Source organism: Mus pahari, chromosome 10 (genome assembly GCF_900095145.1).
Source record: "Mus pahari chromosome 10, PAHARI_EIJ_v1.1, whole genome shotgun sequence".
NCBI classification, from domain to species: domain Eukaryota; kingdom Metazoa; phylum Chordata; class Mammalia; order Rodentia; family Muridae; genus Mus; species Mus pahari.
Window position 1 is genome coordinate 23,026,147 of NC_034599.1, and position 14,687 is coordinate 23,040,833.

Consider the following 14,687-nt stretch of genomic DNA (forward strand, 5'->3'; position numbering starts at 1 on the left):
TTCCTTCCTTCCTTCCTTCCTTCCTTCCTTCCTTCCTTCCTTCCTTCCTCTCTCTCTCTCTCTCTCTCTCTCTCTCTCTCTCTCTCTCTCTCTTTCTCTCTCTCTCTCTGGATATGTTTGTTGATATTTTCTTTATTATCTTAGAAGTGGTGAAGGAAGTAAATAAATCAGAGATAGCCAATCATTTTACCATGAAGTATAACTGGATTTCAACTATCCATTCTACCCAATTATTTAGATTAAAAAAAAAGTTTTTGATGGTCCTTCCTTCCATGTCAGCTCCAAAATTTGTCTCTGTAACTCCTTCTATGGGTATTTTGTTCCCCATTCTAAGGAGGAATGAAGTATCCACACTTTGGTCTTTCTTCTTGATTTTTACGTGTTTTGCAAATTGTATCTTGGGTATTCTAAGTTTCTGGGCTAATTAATATTCATTTATCAGTGAGTGCATATCATATGAGTTCTTTGTGATTGGGTTACCTCACTCAGGATGATATCCTCCAGATCCATTCATTTGCCTAAGAATTTCATAAATTCATTGTTTTCAACAGCTGAGTAGTACTCCATTGCGTAAATGTACTACATTTTCTGTATCCATTCCTTTGTTGAAGGACATCTGGGTTCTTCCCAGCTTCTGGCTATTATAAATAAGGCTGCTATGAATATAGTGGAACATGTGTCCTTATTACCAGTTGGAACATCTTCTGGGTATATGCCCAGGAGAGGTATTGCTGGGTTTTCCGGTAGTACTATGTCCAATTTTCTGCCCCACCTGGAGATCCATCCCATAATCAGCTACCAAACACAGACTCTATTGCATATGCCAGCAAGATTTTGCTGACAGGACCCTGATATAGCTGTCTTTTGTGAGGCTATGCCAGTGCCTGGGAAATACAGAAATGGATGCTCACAGTCATCTATTGGATGGAATACAGGGCCTCCAATGGAGGAGCTAAAGGGGTCTGCAACCTTATAGGAGGAACAACAATATGAATTAACCAGTACCCCCAGAACTTGCATCTCTAGCTGCATATTTAGCAGAAGATGGCCTAGTTGGTCATCATTGGGAGGAGAGGCCCTTGTTCTTGCTAAGATTATATGCCCCAGTACAGGGGAATGCCAGGGCCAGGAAACGCAAGTGGATGGGTTGGGGAGCAGAGCAGGGGGAGTGTATAGGGGACTTTCAGGATAGCGTTTGAAATGTAAATGAAGAAAATATCAACAAAAATTGTTTTAAAAAATTCTTTTAGATGAAACCTGGTCTTGGTGGACTGAAAGAATAACATGTGCATAGAAATTTATCTCAGTTTGAGTTTCTAATACGGTAATAAAATACCAGGACCAAAGACAGCTTGGGGAGGAAAGAATTTATTTCATCTTACACTCCCAGGTAATAATTCATTTCTTAGGGAAGTCAGGACAAGAACTCTATGTAGGAACCTGGAGGTAGGCACTGATATAGAGGCCATAGTGAAGTGCTGCTTACTGACTTGCTCCACATGGAACCCAGGACCACCACCATAGGGATGGAACTGCCCACAGTGAGCTGGGCTCTCCACACTAATCATCAATGAAGAATGTAACTCAGGCTTGACCATTTGCCAAACCTAGTAGGAGTCACTTTCTCAGTTGAGCTTTCTTCTTCCAAAATGATTCTAGCTTGTGTCAAGTTGACACACAACTACCCAGCACAAGATTTAAACTTCAAATATTTCTGATACACAGTCTCTTCATAGATCTGTGCATGCAAGCATCTGCTGAATGAACATCTGTGCTCTCACGTTTTTTGCGAGGCAGGATGTAAAGTGGCAAGGATGTAGAAATGTAGAAGCCCTACAATAAGCGCCATGTGAAGAAGTCTTAAATCTGGGTTGTGATGTCAGCCTGCTTCATCTTCAGATGATGGTGGTATTCTGTGATTGTACCAGTATCCCAGTGTCTAGCAGATCTCTTCATGATGACTGCTTTACAATTTATATTTCCATTTTTCCTCCCTCTCTTGACTTTTTACTCATTGATCAAACTGTCTAGTTTGCATGTCCATCTGGATGTCCCAGCAGCACCTCAGGCTCAGCATGTCCCCCAAATAATGTTAACACTGCTATCCAGTGTGTAACCTTCCTCACCTCACCTCATTGATGGACACCGCTTACCCTCTGCCACCCTCTGACCCTCCTGGGACACATCACCTATCATTCCTCTACTAGATTCTGCCATTCCTCCCTCTCTCTCTCTCCTGATTGCTCTTCTCTCACAGGAGGGGGAGTAAATTACTTTTGGAGTAAATTCTGGAGTCCCTTGGAGTATTCCATTTCTCTTCATGCCCATCATTGGCGAATTAGCACACTTATACAATACTTATTTTTTTATAAGCCTATTAACAGATTCACAGAATGTATCAGATTTCTCTGATTTTCCCACTTGTCTATTATCTGTCCCCAGATCCAATCCAGGATGCCACTACACCTTTGTCACATTTTCTTTGTCTTCTACAGTCTGTGACAGTTTTTGTCTTATGTGACCTTGACACTTTCAAATAATATTGCTTCATTGTTTCATACAGCTCCCACCATGTGGCGTTGACTGGTGTTTTCTCGTGATCACTGTTACATTATAAGTTAATGGGAAATACCACAGAGGCTATGTGCCCTTCACAGTTTATGACAGCAGCTGGTACATGATAATGACATGTGTCACTCACTGGAGATATTATCCCTGATCCCTTGGCAAATGTTGTATCTTTCTGAATTCTCTGCTGTAAACTTGTTTTTTTCCCTTTGCAAATATTTTGGAGGAAAGTATTTCCTGTTTCTGCTCAAAAATGATACCCCTTGGTTTATCATTGATAAGTGATTCTTGCCTGAAGCAATTACTGCTGCAGGCTTCTGAGAGTGATTTTAGTTCCTCTCATTCTTTTTACACTGTTGACTGATATTATTTTCTGTAATTAATATTTTAGTAAGCATATAAAATAATGTGTTTTTTCATTATATTTCCATGTATATCTATAATTATAGCTTGTTAGTATTTGAACACTATCACCCTTCCATGTCTTCTCTGACTCTCTCTTTGGCTCCATTCTCCTATCTCATAACCCCTTTTTACTTTCATGTCACTTGTGGGGGGGGGTGTGCTTGTGTTTATGGAGAAAAAACATTCAGTAAGTGGCTTATTCCCCCCTCGTATTATCCATGGGAGATTTTTTTCTTTTTCATGAGACAGTGTTATCCTCATCCATTTACTTATATATTATCTATTTATTGATATGAAGATAGTCTTGTGCCCAACCACTTCAAGTTTTGTTGTTTAAGTTACTGCAACCTAAGTTATCAATAACCTTTGAGGTCTGGCTTTTGTGACATTGTGTGAGTGTATGTGTCTGTGTGTTTGTGGCGGTTTGTCTGTGTATCTCTGTGTATGGTTAAATATCTCTTTTAATAAGCATTTTCTCACTTTTTTTGGCACTAGAAACAAACTATATACTCTATTATTATTACTATTACTATTACTATTATTATTATTACTAAAATTTAACAGGTCTATAAGGTAACTTGTTTCTTGACCAAGCCTCACACAGATTAGACAAGTATTCTACTGCTGAGCTGCACCCTGACCTTTGAAAGTTCTTCTGCTGTAAGAATAGTGGCAAGGAATATGACTATGGTGCTGGGCACTGACTGATACCACAAAGGGAACATCTGGCCTCTTGGCCCAGGGGCTAGGAAAATACATGTGTGTCTACTATGAACAAATAGAACTATATTTATCTATATAACTGTTCATCCATCATTGTATGTCTGCTTTGCAATCCATGAGTCTTCACTCTACCTCCGGTTCAGCTCAGCATCTCACAGTCTCCCTTGCTCTCCCCTCTTCACCAAGAGTGAAAAAATTTGCTCCCATTATCTGTAGAGTATGTGCTTACCTTTTAATCCCAGTATGCGATCAAATTTCTTCCAGAAATGCTAATGTATGCTCCTATGAGAAAAAAAAATATCAGTCAAATTATTTTTGTGTGTGGTTCTTTTGTTTTTATTCATAACCTACAGCAAAACTAAGCTTTTATTTCTCTATTGGTTAGACCACTGAATTATATATTCTTATGATTTTGCTACTCCTAATCCACTCATGTTAAGCTACCTAAAAGAAAAATCATATTATATTGCTGCACTCTTTAAGATTTTCTAGCATTTCCATTGGGCCTGTTGCTTACACCTGCAGGAGTGGCACTTTCTCATCTGGGTTCCCCTTGTCACATGCTTATCAGGCCTCTGACTTCTCCCTGAATTAAATTTATACCATAAGATATTTTGCTTCATAAAAGGGGGGACTCTTTTGCAGGAACTCATATATCAGTGATACTTTTACTTGGGATATAAAAATAGAAAGGTACTTGGAATCAAGATCAAGGAAACCATAGATAGGTAATATGCCTATGAGAGAGCACATTTTATAAACGTCATAACCTTCAGCTTTCTTAGTCACCAGAAATGTGATCTAAGCCAGCAGTTGGGATATTAAAATTTAAACAGACACAAATTTAAATCCCAGGCTGCTAATTGATATCTGAACCCCAAGTTGGAGCTTCTGTCCTTGCATTATCCCTTTGTGAAGGATGAATAGGGGGTCCAAAGACCTGAAATTTGATCTGTGTTAAATTCCTGTTATTGTAATAAAATATGAGAGATGACTTAAAAAGAGAAAAACTACTTTAGCCAACCATTTTCAAGGTTTCAGACTGACTGATTGGTCCTGTGGTAATGTGCTTGGATGGCATTTCACAGCATGGCTATCTAAGAGAGCAAAACCTTTCACTGTGGGGTGGGTAAGGAGGGAGAAACAAACAGACCAGGAAAGCCAGAGTCTTAAATACTCTTCGAGTTCACATCCAATGAACTAAAGAACCTAAGCTTGGCCTCATCTCTTAAAATATATATTAAACCCCAATGACCTCATACTGGAACCACAGCCTTCAACTTCTGAACCTTTGGGAGGCTCTCAAGATCTAAAATGTAGCGTGACCTGAGTTGGGAAGAATAAAAAAAATCCATTCACCCCAAACCTGCAGATCACTAAAGCAGTGGGCAGGGAATGCTTAAGCATCAATCTAGTCTACTTCAGTGGTTTCCGTGGCAAGCTAAAGATTTGAATTGAATTCTCTCTTTGACCACCACGTACCTTTTCCCTTCGAAATGGACTTATAAATGTTCCAAGATGCTCTGAAATCAAAGGTGGGAGGCAGTAAGGGGTGGCAGAGGTAAGCGAAGAAAAGCTTATCTCTAGAAGATGGGCAATGATGTTAATCCTTCTTGCCTTGAGTCTATATTATGACCAAGCTTTGAGGACCCCTTAAATATATCATTAACTTATTCTCTGTCAACCAGTACTCACATAGATAGCGCTCTCAATTATTTGCGTTCAATTATAAGGAAGCCTATAATGTAGCCAGTGGTATGTGTCTGTATTAGACATGAAGCCAGGAGAATTAAAATGTGATGTGGAAGGTGTTTACTGGCCTAAGAGAAATTATTCTTGGGCACATTGTAGATTGGCATCTAATTACTCAATGCCCTTCCTTGCGTGTCCTTTATCTCTTTACTGTTTATCCCTTTCTCCCAGTAGCTAAACTTTGAAGAGGTAAAAGGAATATAAAAAACCTGTTCCCACACTTTACTGTATTAGAATTTTTCTATACTTTGTATTTTTGTCCTTGTGCATAAAGGTATAGCTTTCATAGCAAACAAAGGCTACAGCTCACATGTCTGTACACCTGCCTCTGCTAGAGAATTATGCATGTTGAAACCTCGTATTTGATAACAATTTCAGGACAAGACATTTTCCTTTGTAAACCAAGGCCAATGTCAATGTTATGCCAACAAACTCAATTCACTCTTCGAAACAAGTGTCAGCATCACTGTCTCAAAATATGTTTGGGTATGAGGCTGCCATTGTTTTTGATATTTTACATTGCTATTATTTCAACTAGACTCACATTGCTTCTGAATTACTGGGCTGGGTGGTATTTGGGTTTTTCCTAGGCTAATCAGAAATCCAGCCTTATTTTACCTGTATGTACTATGCCCTGCAAAAAAAGACATTTGGAGTTAGTAGGAGACATGGTGGCACAAGCCTGCCATCTCTGTACCCAGGGGACCAAGGAAAGAGAACTCCAAGTTCAAAGGCAGCCTAGATGGTATAGCAAGACCCTGCCTCAGAAATAGAACAAAATGGCAAATTGAATTGACCGTTTCACTCTAGGGGTTTTGTGAATGAGCCATTCTGGTTGGGGTGATGGATAGTTATGCTATTATTGAAGGGACAGTTCAGCCATGCTGCAATACTTAAGAAAGCAGAGAAATATTTCAGAGGAGAGGCATCCTTCTGGTAGTGATCTACCTTGAAGCACCTCTGCTCTCAGCTCTCTAGGCGATGTGCAGATGCACTTAGGGTTGAAATGATGATGTGAAGGTCGTTATTATTTAAGACTTCTAAATAAGCCAGATTTACCAATGTCAAATTATTGGTGAGTCGTTTGACCCCATATTTATTTGTAATTTCCACAAGCCGTGGGTAAGAGCTGCTGTAAATCATATTGCCATTGATCGCGACTCCCTTGTGTAATTCTAAGGTGAACTGCCCATGATCTATAGGAAAAGGCTGCTGCGCTGAGAGAAAGCTGTGGAAGGAGTTTCCCAGGATGCCCAGGAAATATGCAAGGGCATCAATTATTCAGGAAAGAGGAGAAGTAGATACCTGTATGTGTATGTGGGGCCAGAAGAAACCTTACTGAAATCTATACATCAGGAGATCTAAATGAACAGTGGTAAAACCTGGCCTTTGAGGAAAGATTAGAGAAGTGATAAGCACATCTGTAATAGGCAATCATGACTATTGACTTAATTCAAGGAACTGCACATCCATGCGCCAGACACTTAACTGGTCTTTCCGGTCAGACTGCCTGTACTTCATGTATTTGCATTTTGAGTTTTCTGCATCATTTTTTTTGGGGGGGGGCAAGGTTTTTCTTTGTTTCACAGCAGTTATGGGTTGAGGAGGGGTACACAGACCTGACCCCTGTGTCCCGTTTGACCATGTGAGGAGATCCAGAGCAACCAGAAGAGCTCAGCCGGAACCACTGGCTTCGAGGCTTTGTGTTCATCTTGCTTTCAGCCCCTTCTCCATAGGCTTCCGGATTTCGAGGCTTTGTGTTCATCTTGCTTTCAGCCCCTTCTCCATAGGCTTCCGGATGTCCTTCTGCCGGAGCTTAAGGTCGATGGCTCTCTCAATTTTGCCCAAACCCTGGTTATTCGGAATGGCCCTTCCACTTTCATAGTGTGAGATGACTTGTGGCTTTTCATTGATTTTCGTGGCCAGGTCCTTCTGGGTCAGGCCTTTGCTCTGCTGGCCTCTCTGGAGCTGGATCACTTTGCCCACCTCCAGGGTCACCCCATAGTGGTGCACTTCCTCTGTCTCTCCTCAGTCTGTCTTTAGTGATGGAGCTCTGCTTGTTCTGGCCAGCAGCCCATTTCTTGGATGTCTCCACATCTCCTCGTTGCTGAGCTGCTAAGATGGCCTGCGCAGGTGTGGGGCCCTTCATGCGCAGCCCCATCATGGTGTCCCAGTCACTCTAGGCCAAGGTGCGGTGGAGGCAGAGGTCTGTCCAGAGGAGGCTCTGGCAGCTGCTCCAGCTATTTTCTGCATTCTTAGCTGAAGGGAAACTCCTCAACCTCCTGTAGGGCTTTGCCTCTTTTACAGACATTGAAAACTATTTGTTCTATAAGTTTCAGTGTCTCTGGTTTTATGTGGAGATACTTCGTTCCTTCTTAGAATGGGGAACAAAATACCCATGGAAGGAGTTACAGAGACAAAGTTCAGAGCTGAGATGGAAGGAAGGACCATCCTGAGACTGCCCCACCCTGGGATGAATCCCATAATCATCCACCAAACGCAGACACTATTGCATATGCCAGCAAGATTTTGCGGATAGGACCCTGATATAGCAGCCTCTTGTGAGGCTATGCCAGTGCCTGGAAAATACAGAAGTGGATGCTCACAGTCATCTATTGGATGGAACACAGGGCCCCCAATGAAGGAGCTAGAGAAAGTACCCAAGGAGCTAAAGGGGGTCTGCAACCCTATAGGAGGAACAACAATATGAACTAACCAGTACCCACCCCCCCCCCCCAGAGCTTGTGTCTCTAATTGCACATGTAGAGGATGGCCTAGTTGGCCATCATTGGGATGAGAGGCCCTTGGTCTTGTGAAGATTATATGCCCCAGTACAGGGGAATGCCAGGGCCAGGAAGTGCAAGTGGGTGGGTTGGGGAGTAGGGCAGGGGAAGGGTATAGGGGACTTTTGGGATAGCATTTGAAATGTAAATGAAGAAAATATCTAATAAAAATATGTAAAAAAAAGGAAAACTGTGAGCTTGCCATTCTTTCCTAAGGTTGACATCCTCACATTGTTGTGATTGTCCCTAGAGACAGGTACAGGGGGTAGTCCAGAGGATAATGTAATACTAAGTGTCATTAAGCCTCTCCGTGGTGGTGCTTTGTGCTTCCAGCCTGTTATCTTATGTACTACAGCATCCCCGTGAGATCAGCACTAAAAACAACAACCACCACCACAACAACAACAACCAACCAGACATTTTTCTCTTTTGATGGAAACAGGAAGAAAGAATTCTTATAACAAAGAAAAGCAGAGTTAAGGATCAGACTGTTTATTATGCTCTGCAGAGTGGACCCTCTCCCTCCATCTGAAGTCTAGATGTTTTAGGGGGTGTCTGGTTGGCAGGTTACAGGGCTGAAGGTGAATCTTCATAAACTTACGGTCTGTCTTCAGAAATCTGCTGGTAAAGCAAACTACCATGAATGAGTCTTACGGTTTCCTTTTGATCAATTCTCATAATGTACTTTGTGATTAGATTTATTTAATTTTTTTTAGAATTTCATACAAGTAATTTATATCATTTTTATCCTTCCCTTACATACATGCACATATCTGTGTGTGAGAGACTGAGAACTTTTAATATATATATGTATGTATGTGTACATGTAAATGTATACGTATACATATACACATATATGTATACGTATACATATACATATACACATATATAATGTTTATATATAAATATATATTTTATGGATATATGTATACATATACATGTTTAGTGCTGACACATTAGGACTAGATAACTTACCAGGTTACTTGTCTCGGGACAAAAACTGATTCTACATGTCTCAGCACCCATCCTTGAATCTTTAGTGAGAGCTGAGATGTGTACTGACCTGCAGAAATAAAGTTAAGTATATAAAATACAGTTAGAACCAACCAGTACTCTCAGAGCTCCTAGAGACTAAACCACCAGCCAAAGTGTACACATGGAGGAACTCAAGGTTCCAGCCACATATGTAGCAGAGGATGGCCTTTTGGGATCCACCACTGGTCTCTGAGTGTTCATTGTATGTGTATAAAATGATCCAATCCAGGGGACTGCTGTCAACTGCTTAGTACAATGTCTGCTCTGATGGCAAGTGTGTGAACAGAGTTCTGTCCCTTTGGATACCTGTCACTTCTGTGTTCTTCCAGTGAAAACAGATGGAAAATATGCTTCACAAGTATGGCTTGTTATATTCTAATACCTGGGTTCTTGATTTTTTTTTTTTCAAATTAGGGAGCTACACCATAGTGAACACATATCTCTTCACTCCATTGGCAGCACTTATGATTCTATCTATACTACATATGTTGGGTTTGGAGCTTAACTTCCCTTATAGATCTGGCCATGTAACATACCATACTCGCCTTTCTGAGAGTCTCTAGATTTCAGAGAGTTTTATAAACTATAATTACCTAACCTAAATTGTATCACTCTTTTTCAGTTGAAAGTTTTACCCATAGGCTGGTTTGTAATAAGATATTTTCACATGAATCTGTCTTGATAGTTATTAAAGTTTAAATCTCCATCCAAGATCAGAGGGTCACACTGATGGGATTTTCTGTCTCTCTTTCTTTATGCTTGGATCACACAGACAGCACAAGGAGACTTGCTAAAATCCACCATTTGGGTTTACCAAGTCTCTTCTGCAGCTTTTCATGCACTTCTTGGTATCTTCATCGTTTACTTTGTTACTATATGTTTCTCAAAGTTTTCTCCTGAGCCATGAATTTGTGATAATTTCTGCATGTCTGATATCAGTGGGCAACAACATTCCATCAATAATAAGTCTAGGTCAACCTTAGGACATGTATAGTAGCATAGTTTCCAAAGGTCCTATTCAACACCAGACAAAGATTCAAAATTCAATGTGATTCCAGTTATTAATAGGATCCAGGTATGCTTTGGTTTTTTTTTTTTTTGTTACATTTTTTGGTTCTTTTATTTAGTGATACATGAAGGAATAAACAGGCCAACTGCAATGAATAGCAGACTCAGCAATCAGCAATCATGAGGCATCTAGTTTACCATTTGCATTCTATTATGCAGTTAGTGGATGAAGGTGGAGAGCATTGGATAAGGCACAGGTTTTGGTTTTTTTGTTTTTTGTTTTTTTGTTTTGTTGTTGTTAGTTTCCTCCTCTTGTACCATATGCATGATTGCCTCCTGGTAAGGAAGTTGGTTTTGCATGCTTAAATACTTTCCAAGTGAAACACTCCTTATGCCAACTCCAGTTTCTGTCTCCTTATTGTTTTTGTTTGTTTGTTTGTTTTTTTCCTGTACACCGGAGTGCCTCACATTTTCATTCTTTTGCTATAACTTCATTGTCCCCTAAACAGATGTCAGTGTATTTACTCCTCAGTTACGTCTTCTTTACACATCATTGCTTGCTTCTAATATTTATTTACTTATAAATACTTTATAGGGAAAACATTCTCAGATATCCAATGTGCAGGTGCAGTGTTCAATATACAATGCACAAATATATGTACTTAGAAAAGAAATGAAAATTTAGTATGTTAGAAAATTAAAGATATTTCTAAGCTCCTTTAGTTCAGTAGTAGTAGCCAAAGGAGGACTTGGGGTGATCACTGTTGATTTGTTCATTTGTTTATTATTGCTATCTCTATCCAATGTGGAACACCCCATTGCTTTTTCCTCTAAGAACCCTGTCTTATAAGCCCAGTTCACAAGAGTGTAGACAGGGTAAAATGTTTCATATTTTCCCAAGGAGTAAGTAAGGTGTTTGGAGTTATAGAAAATTGCAGAAATCTTATGGGATATTCTTAAAAGTGAATTTAGCAGTGAATTCTTCGGAAGGTGGAGGTGTTGGCTTGCATGTTTACTGCTGCTTGCAGTAGATTTACCCAGTCTCAGTACTATCTGGATGCAAATCCTACAGCCTCATGTGTAGCTCGCAGAGTTTTTCTAAAGAAACTGTTTATAACTCCCCTTGATTACAATGGGCTCCCACTTCTCTTAGTATCTCTAGCACTTACAGTCACTATTAGATAATTAACCACGCAAGATGTGTCTATACCCACCCACAGCTCCCTCACAGATCTTGCCATCTCACATACTGAATTCACTTTTATGAGTGTCTCTAAGTTTCAAAGAGTTCTGTAAACTACAATTAACTCACCTGAAATGTACCATATTTTAAGATATGATCTGGTATTTAATTCTTTATTCATTTTAAGACAAACACCAGATCAGTAATTCTGAATTGTGGCCAGATTGAAAAGCTCATCTTTAAGCAACAAATATGTCTGAACAGATTCTCTCTCTACCTCAGCCGCCCGTTAGTTACTTGTTTCCAACATTTGTGAGAAAGCATGTAAGAACAGCACTTCTAAAATGACCGTCACTTTTCCTCCTTTTCTTCAAAAACCATACACTCTCTTGAATGTTAATTGCAAAGATTAAAAAGCCATCTACGTCTAAGGTGACTATACATTTTAACACCAGATTGACACAGGTTTGAAAAGTGACAGAGCAGCTATGAGAGTCATGTTAACATGGTTAACACCAAGGGACTGTCTACGAAGAATGGGGTCACCTGCACCTTTGTGTTGTTTTTAAAACAAAATTCCAACCAAATGTTAGATTTTACCAAATGAAGATTCAGGAGCCAGACGCTGTGGTGAGTTTGGCTAGTTCCGGGAAGCAGAGTAAGCCCCCAGCTGACCTTCCTCCACAAGAAAAGAACTAGTTCTCCTACTCCATACTGTCTTAAGAACTTTCCCAACCAAATGCTCTTCCTTTCTACTTCCTGTGTCTCTCTATCCATCCTCCTGACTTCCTCTACTCCTTTCCTCTACTTCCTTTCTACTTCCTCTGTCTCTCTACCCATCCTCCTGACTTCCTCTAACTCTGTTTTTTCCCCCCTATGTTTACTCCCTGACAACTGTTTGCTTGTTCCATCTTTTTGACCTGTGGTTGACTTTATTCAATCTTGTTTGCAATAAACAGAAAGCTCTCAGATTAAAGGTATGTATTAGGGCTGAGCCACACCACAACTAGAAACACATTTTCCAGTACACAATCTCACACTGTGATCAAATATCCTGCAACATTCTTGGATTAAAGGTGCATGCTAGGGCTGAGCTGTACCACAACTAGAAACAGGTTTTTGTTTGTTTGTTTGGTTTGGTTTGCTTCTAAGTATACAATCTCAGGGTTTGCAGTCTGATCAAATATCTGACAATACCTTTGAATCGGGATCTAACGAGCAACTTTATACTTGTTGACTTAAAAGCTGTCACATGGCTGAAATGTACAGAGGAAAAGGTCTGTACCCTCTGGGACTGTGGAAGGATCTCTTTTATGCTTATTTATTTAATAACATCTGTGAAAAACCCTTTTCTTTATACAGGGTGATGTGCACAACCTGGAGACCAGGTTTGTCTTTGGAAGACTTTATTCTATTTCCATTCTCTCTTCTCTGAGAGTAGCTACAGAATGTGTAAGAGTAAAAGTGAAGACGTTTCAGAAAGCAAGTGTGTTTTAAAGACTCATGAGTATATGAACAATAGTGCACAATGCAAGAAATAGACATCACTCGACCTTAAGATAATCGTACCTTTAGAGAAAAGGTCAAATTTAGAAAGGCAGGAAGAAGAATGTTTTGGAAAGGTACTGTATGAGCCTGGGTTAGACATGAGAAGAGATGTCTTTCAAACACCATCCACATAGACAGCAGCAGAGAGACCCAATCTTCTCTTAAGTCAAGAGTGCGCATGCCTGACTTCATTTGCTCCCTACTTCTCTCAGACTCTCACTCAGCTCATCCTTCAGACTTTCATGACTCATTGGTTCTTTCTCCTTCCAACCATTTTTTAATTATTATTGCTTTGCTTCTGTGTTATTTTTAAGTCTCTCTTCCCCTGTTCTGCTAGGATGACTTCTGTGTCCCTGCACTACTTCTTCTTCTTCTTCTTCTTCTTCTTCTTCTTCTTCTTCTTCTTCTTCTTCTTCTTCTTTTTAATTTAATTTTCTTTTTTTCGAGACAGGGTTTCTCTGTATAGCTCTGGCTGTCCTGGAACTCACTTCGTAGACCAGGCTGGCCTCGAACTCAGAAGTCCACCTGCCTCTGCCTCCCGAGTGCTGGGATTAAAGGCGTGCACCACCACGCCCGGCGTCCCTGCACTTCTATGCTTATGGTAAATCTTTGCAGCATCTATGAGACACAAGCTCGTTGAAATGAATGCTGATGCTATGTGTGTCTCCCTGTCTCCAAAAAACAGGCACAAGGCATACATTCCAGGACAGGTACAGTGAATGGTGTATAGTATTCAAAGACCCTGAGGCCCTTCTGCAGGTCTTCAGCAACAGTAGTAGAAATAGTGGAATGGCTGACTTTGATTCTTTCTCAGTTGGTCATGTCTTTTCACTCCTATTCCTGTTGTCTTTCTTTTCATGAATGAACGGGAGCTGCTTCAGTGCTACCTGGACCACTCTCATCACTTCACCCTTGATTTATCTAGCAGCAAATACTCAACACCATTAGAAGCTAGATATACTGTTTTCTTTCAGAAGCCATTTAGAGGTGATGGAAGTGGCTTCCCCATGAGTTTCAGGTCATAGTTACCAACTTTCTATAGACTGCCCATTGCGTCCTATTCTACCTTTAAGCAGATAGGAACTAAATGGCTGGCTCCTTTTTCTTGATGTTCTATGAATGGTATTAGATTCTGGTTGCTGTAATTAAAAATGACTTAAATAGAAGAGATGGAGTATCTGCCACTTAATAAGCAAGGTGATGTCAGTAAGCGGCTTTGTCACCATCCAGTTCGAACCACAGCCCCAGCAGCTTTCCATTAAAGTAGAGGATTAACTGTTAGTGCATCGCAGTGGAAGGAATGAGAAGAACAGCTCCTTGGGTCCCAACAACAAATTACTTCAGAATCAAACCCCTGATTAATAGCTCCAGAGTTGCCTCTCTGCTTTGCATAATTAAGTTTCATGGAGTGTTACAATTAACAGCCTTGCCATCACCCAGGTAGAAACAGCTACCATTTATTTGGCCGGCAGCATCAGGAAGTGCGGGGTGGTGAATAAGAAGCATTTATGAGGGATTAGGTACATTATGTGTCATAAATTGAGTAAGGCTATAATTACCTTTGGATAAAAGGCAACAAACACGATGATCCCGCGATTCTACCCAAGTTCCCTTTCCTTCCTTCCTTCCTTCCTTCCTTCCTTCCTTCCTTCCTTCCTTCCTTCCTTCCTTCCTTCCTTCCT

General features: G+C 40.4%; 1 protein-coding gene and 1 pseudogene across 1 annotated transcript in view; one reads left to right on the plus strand and one right to left on the minus strand.

The window, feature by feature from the left end:
- The window catches only part of Opcml (opioid binding protein/cell adhesion molecule like), a 1,129,626-nt gene that overhangs the window by 223,936 nt on the left and 891,003 nt on the right, over positions 1 to 14,687 (plus strand). The window lies entirely within an intron of this gene.
- On the minus strand, positions 7,210 to 7,759 carry LOC110327665 (annotated as a pseudogene).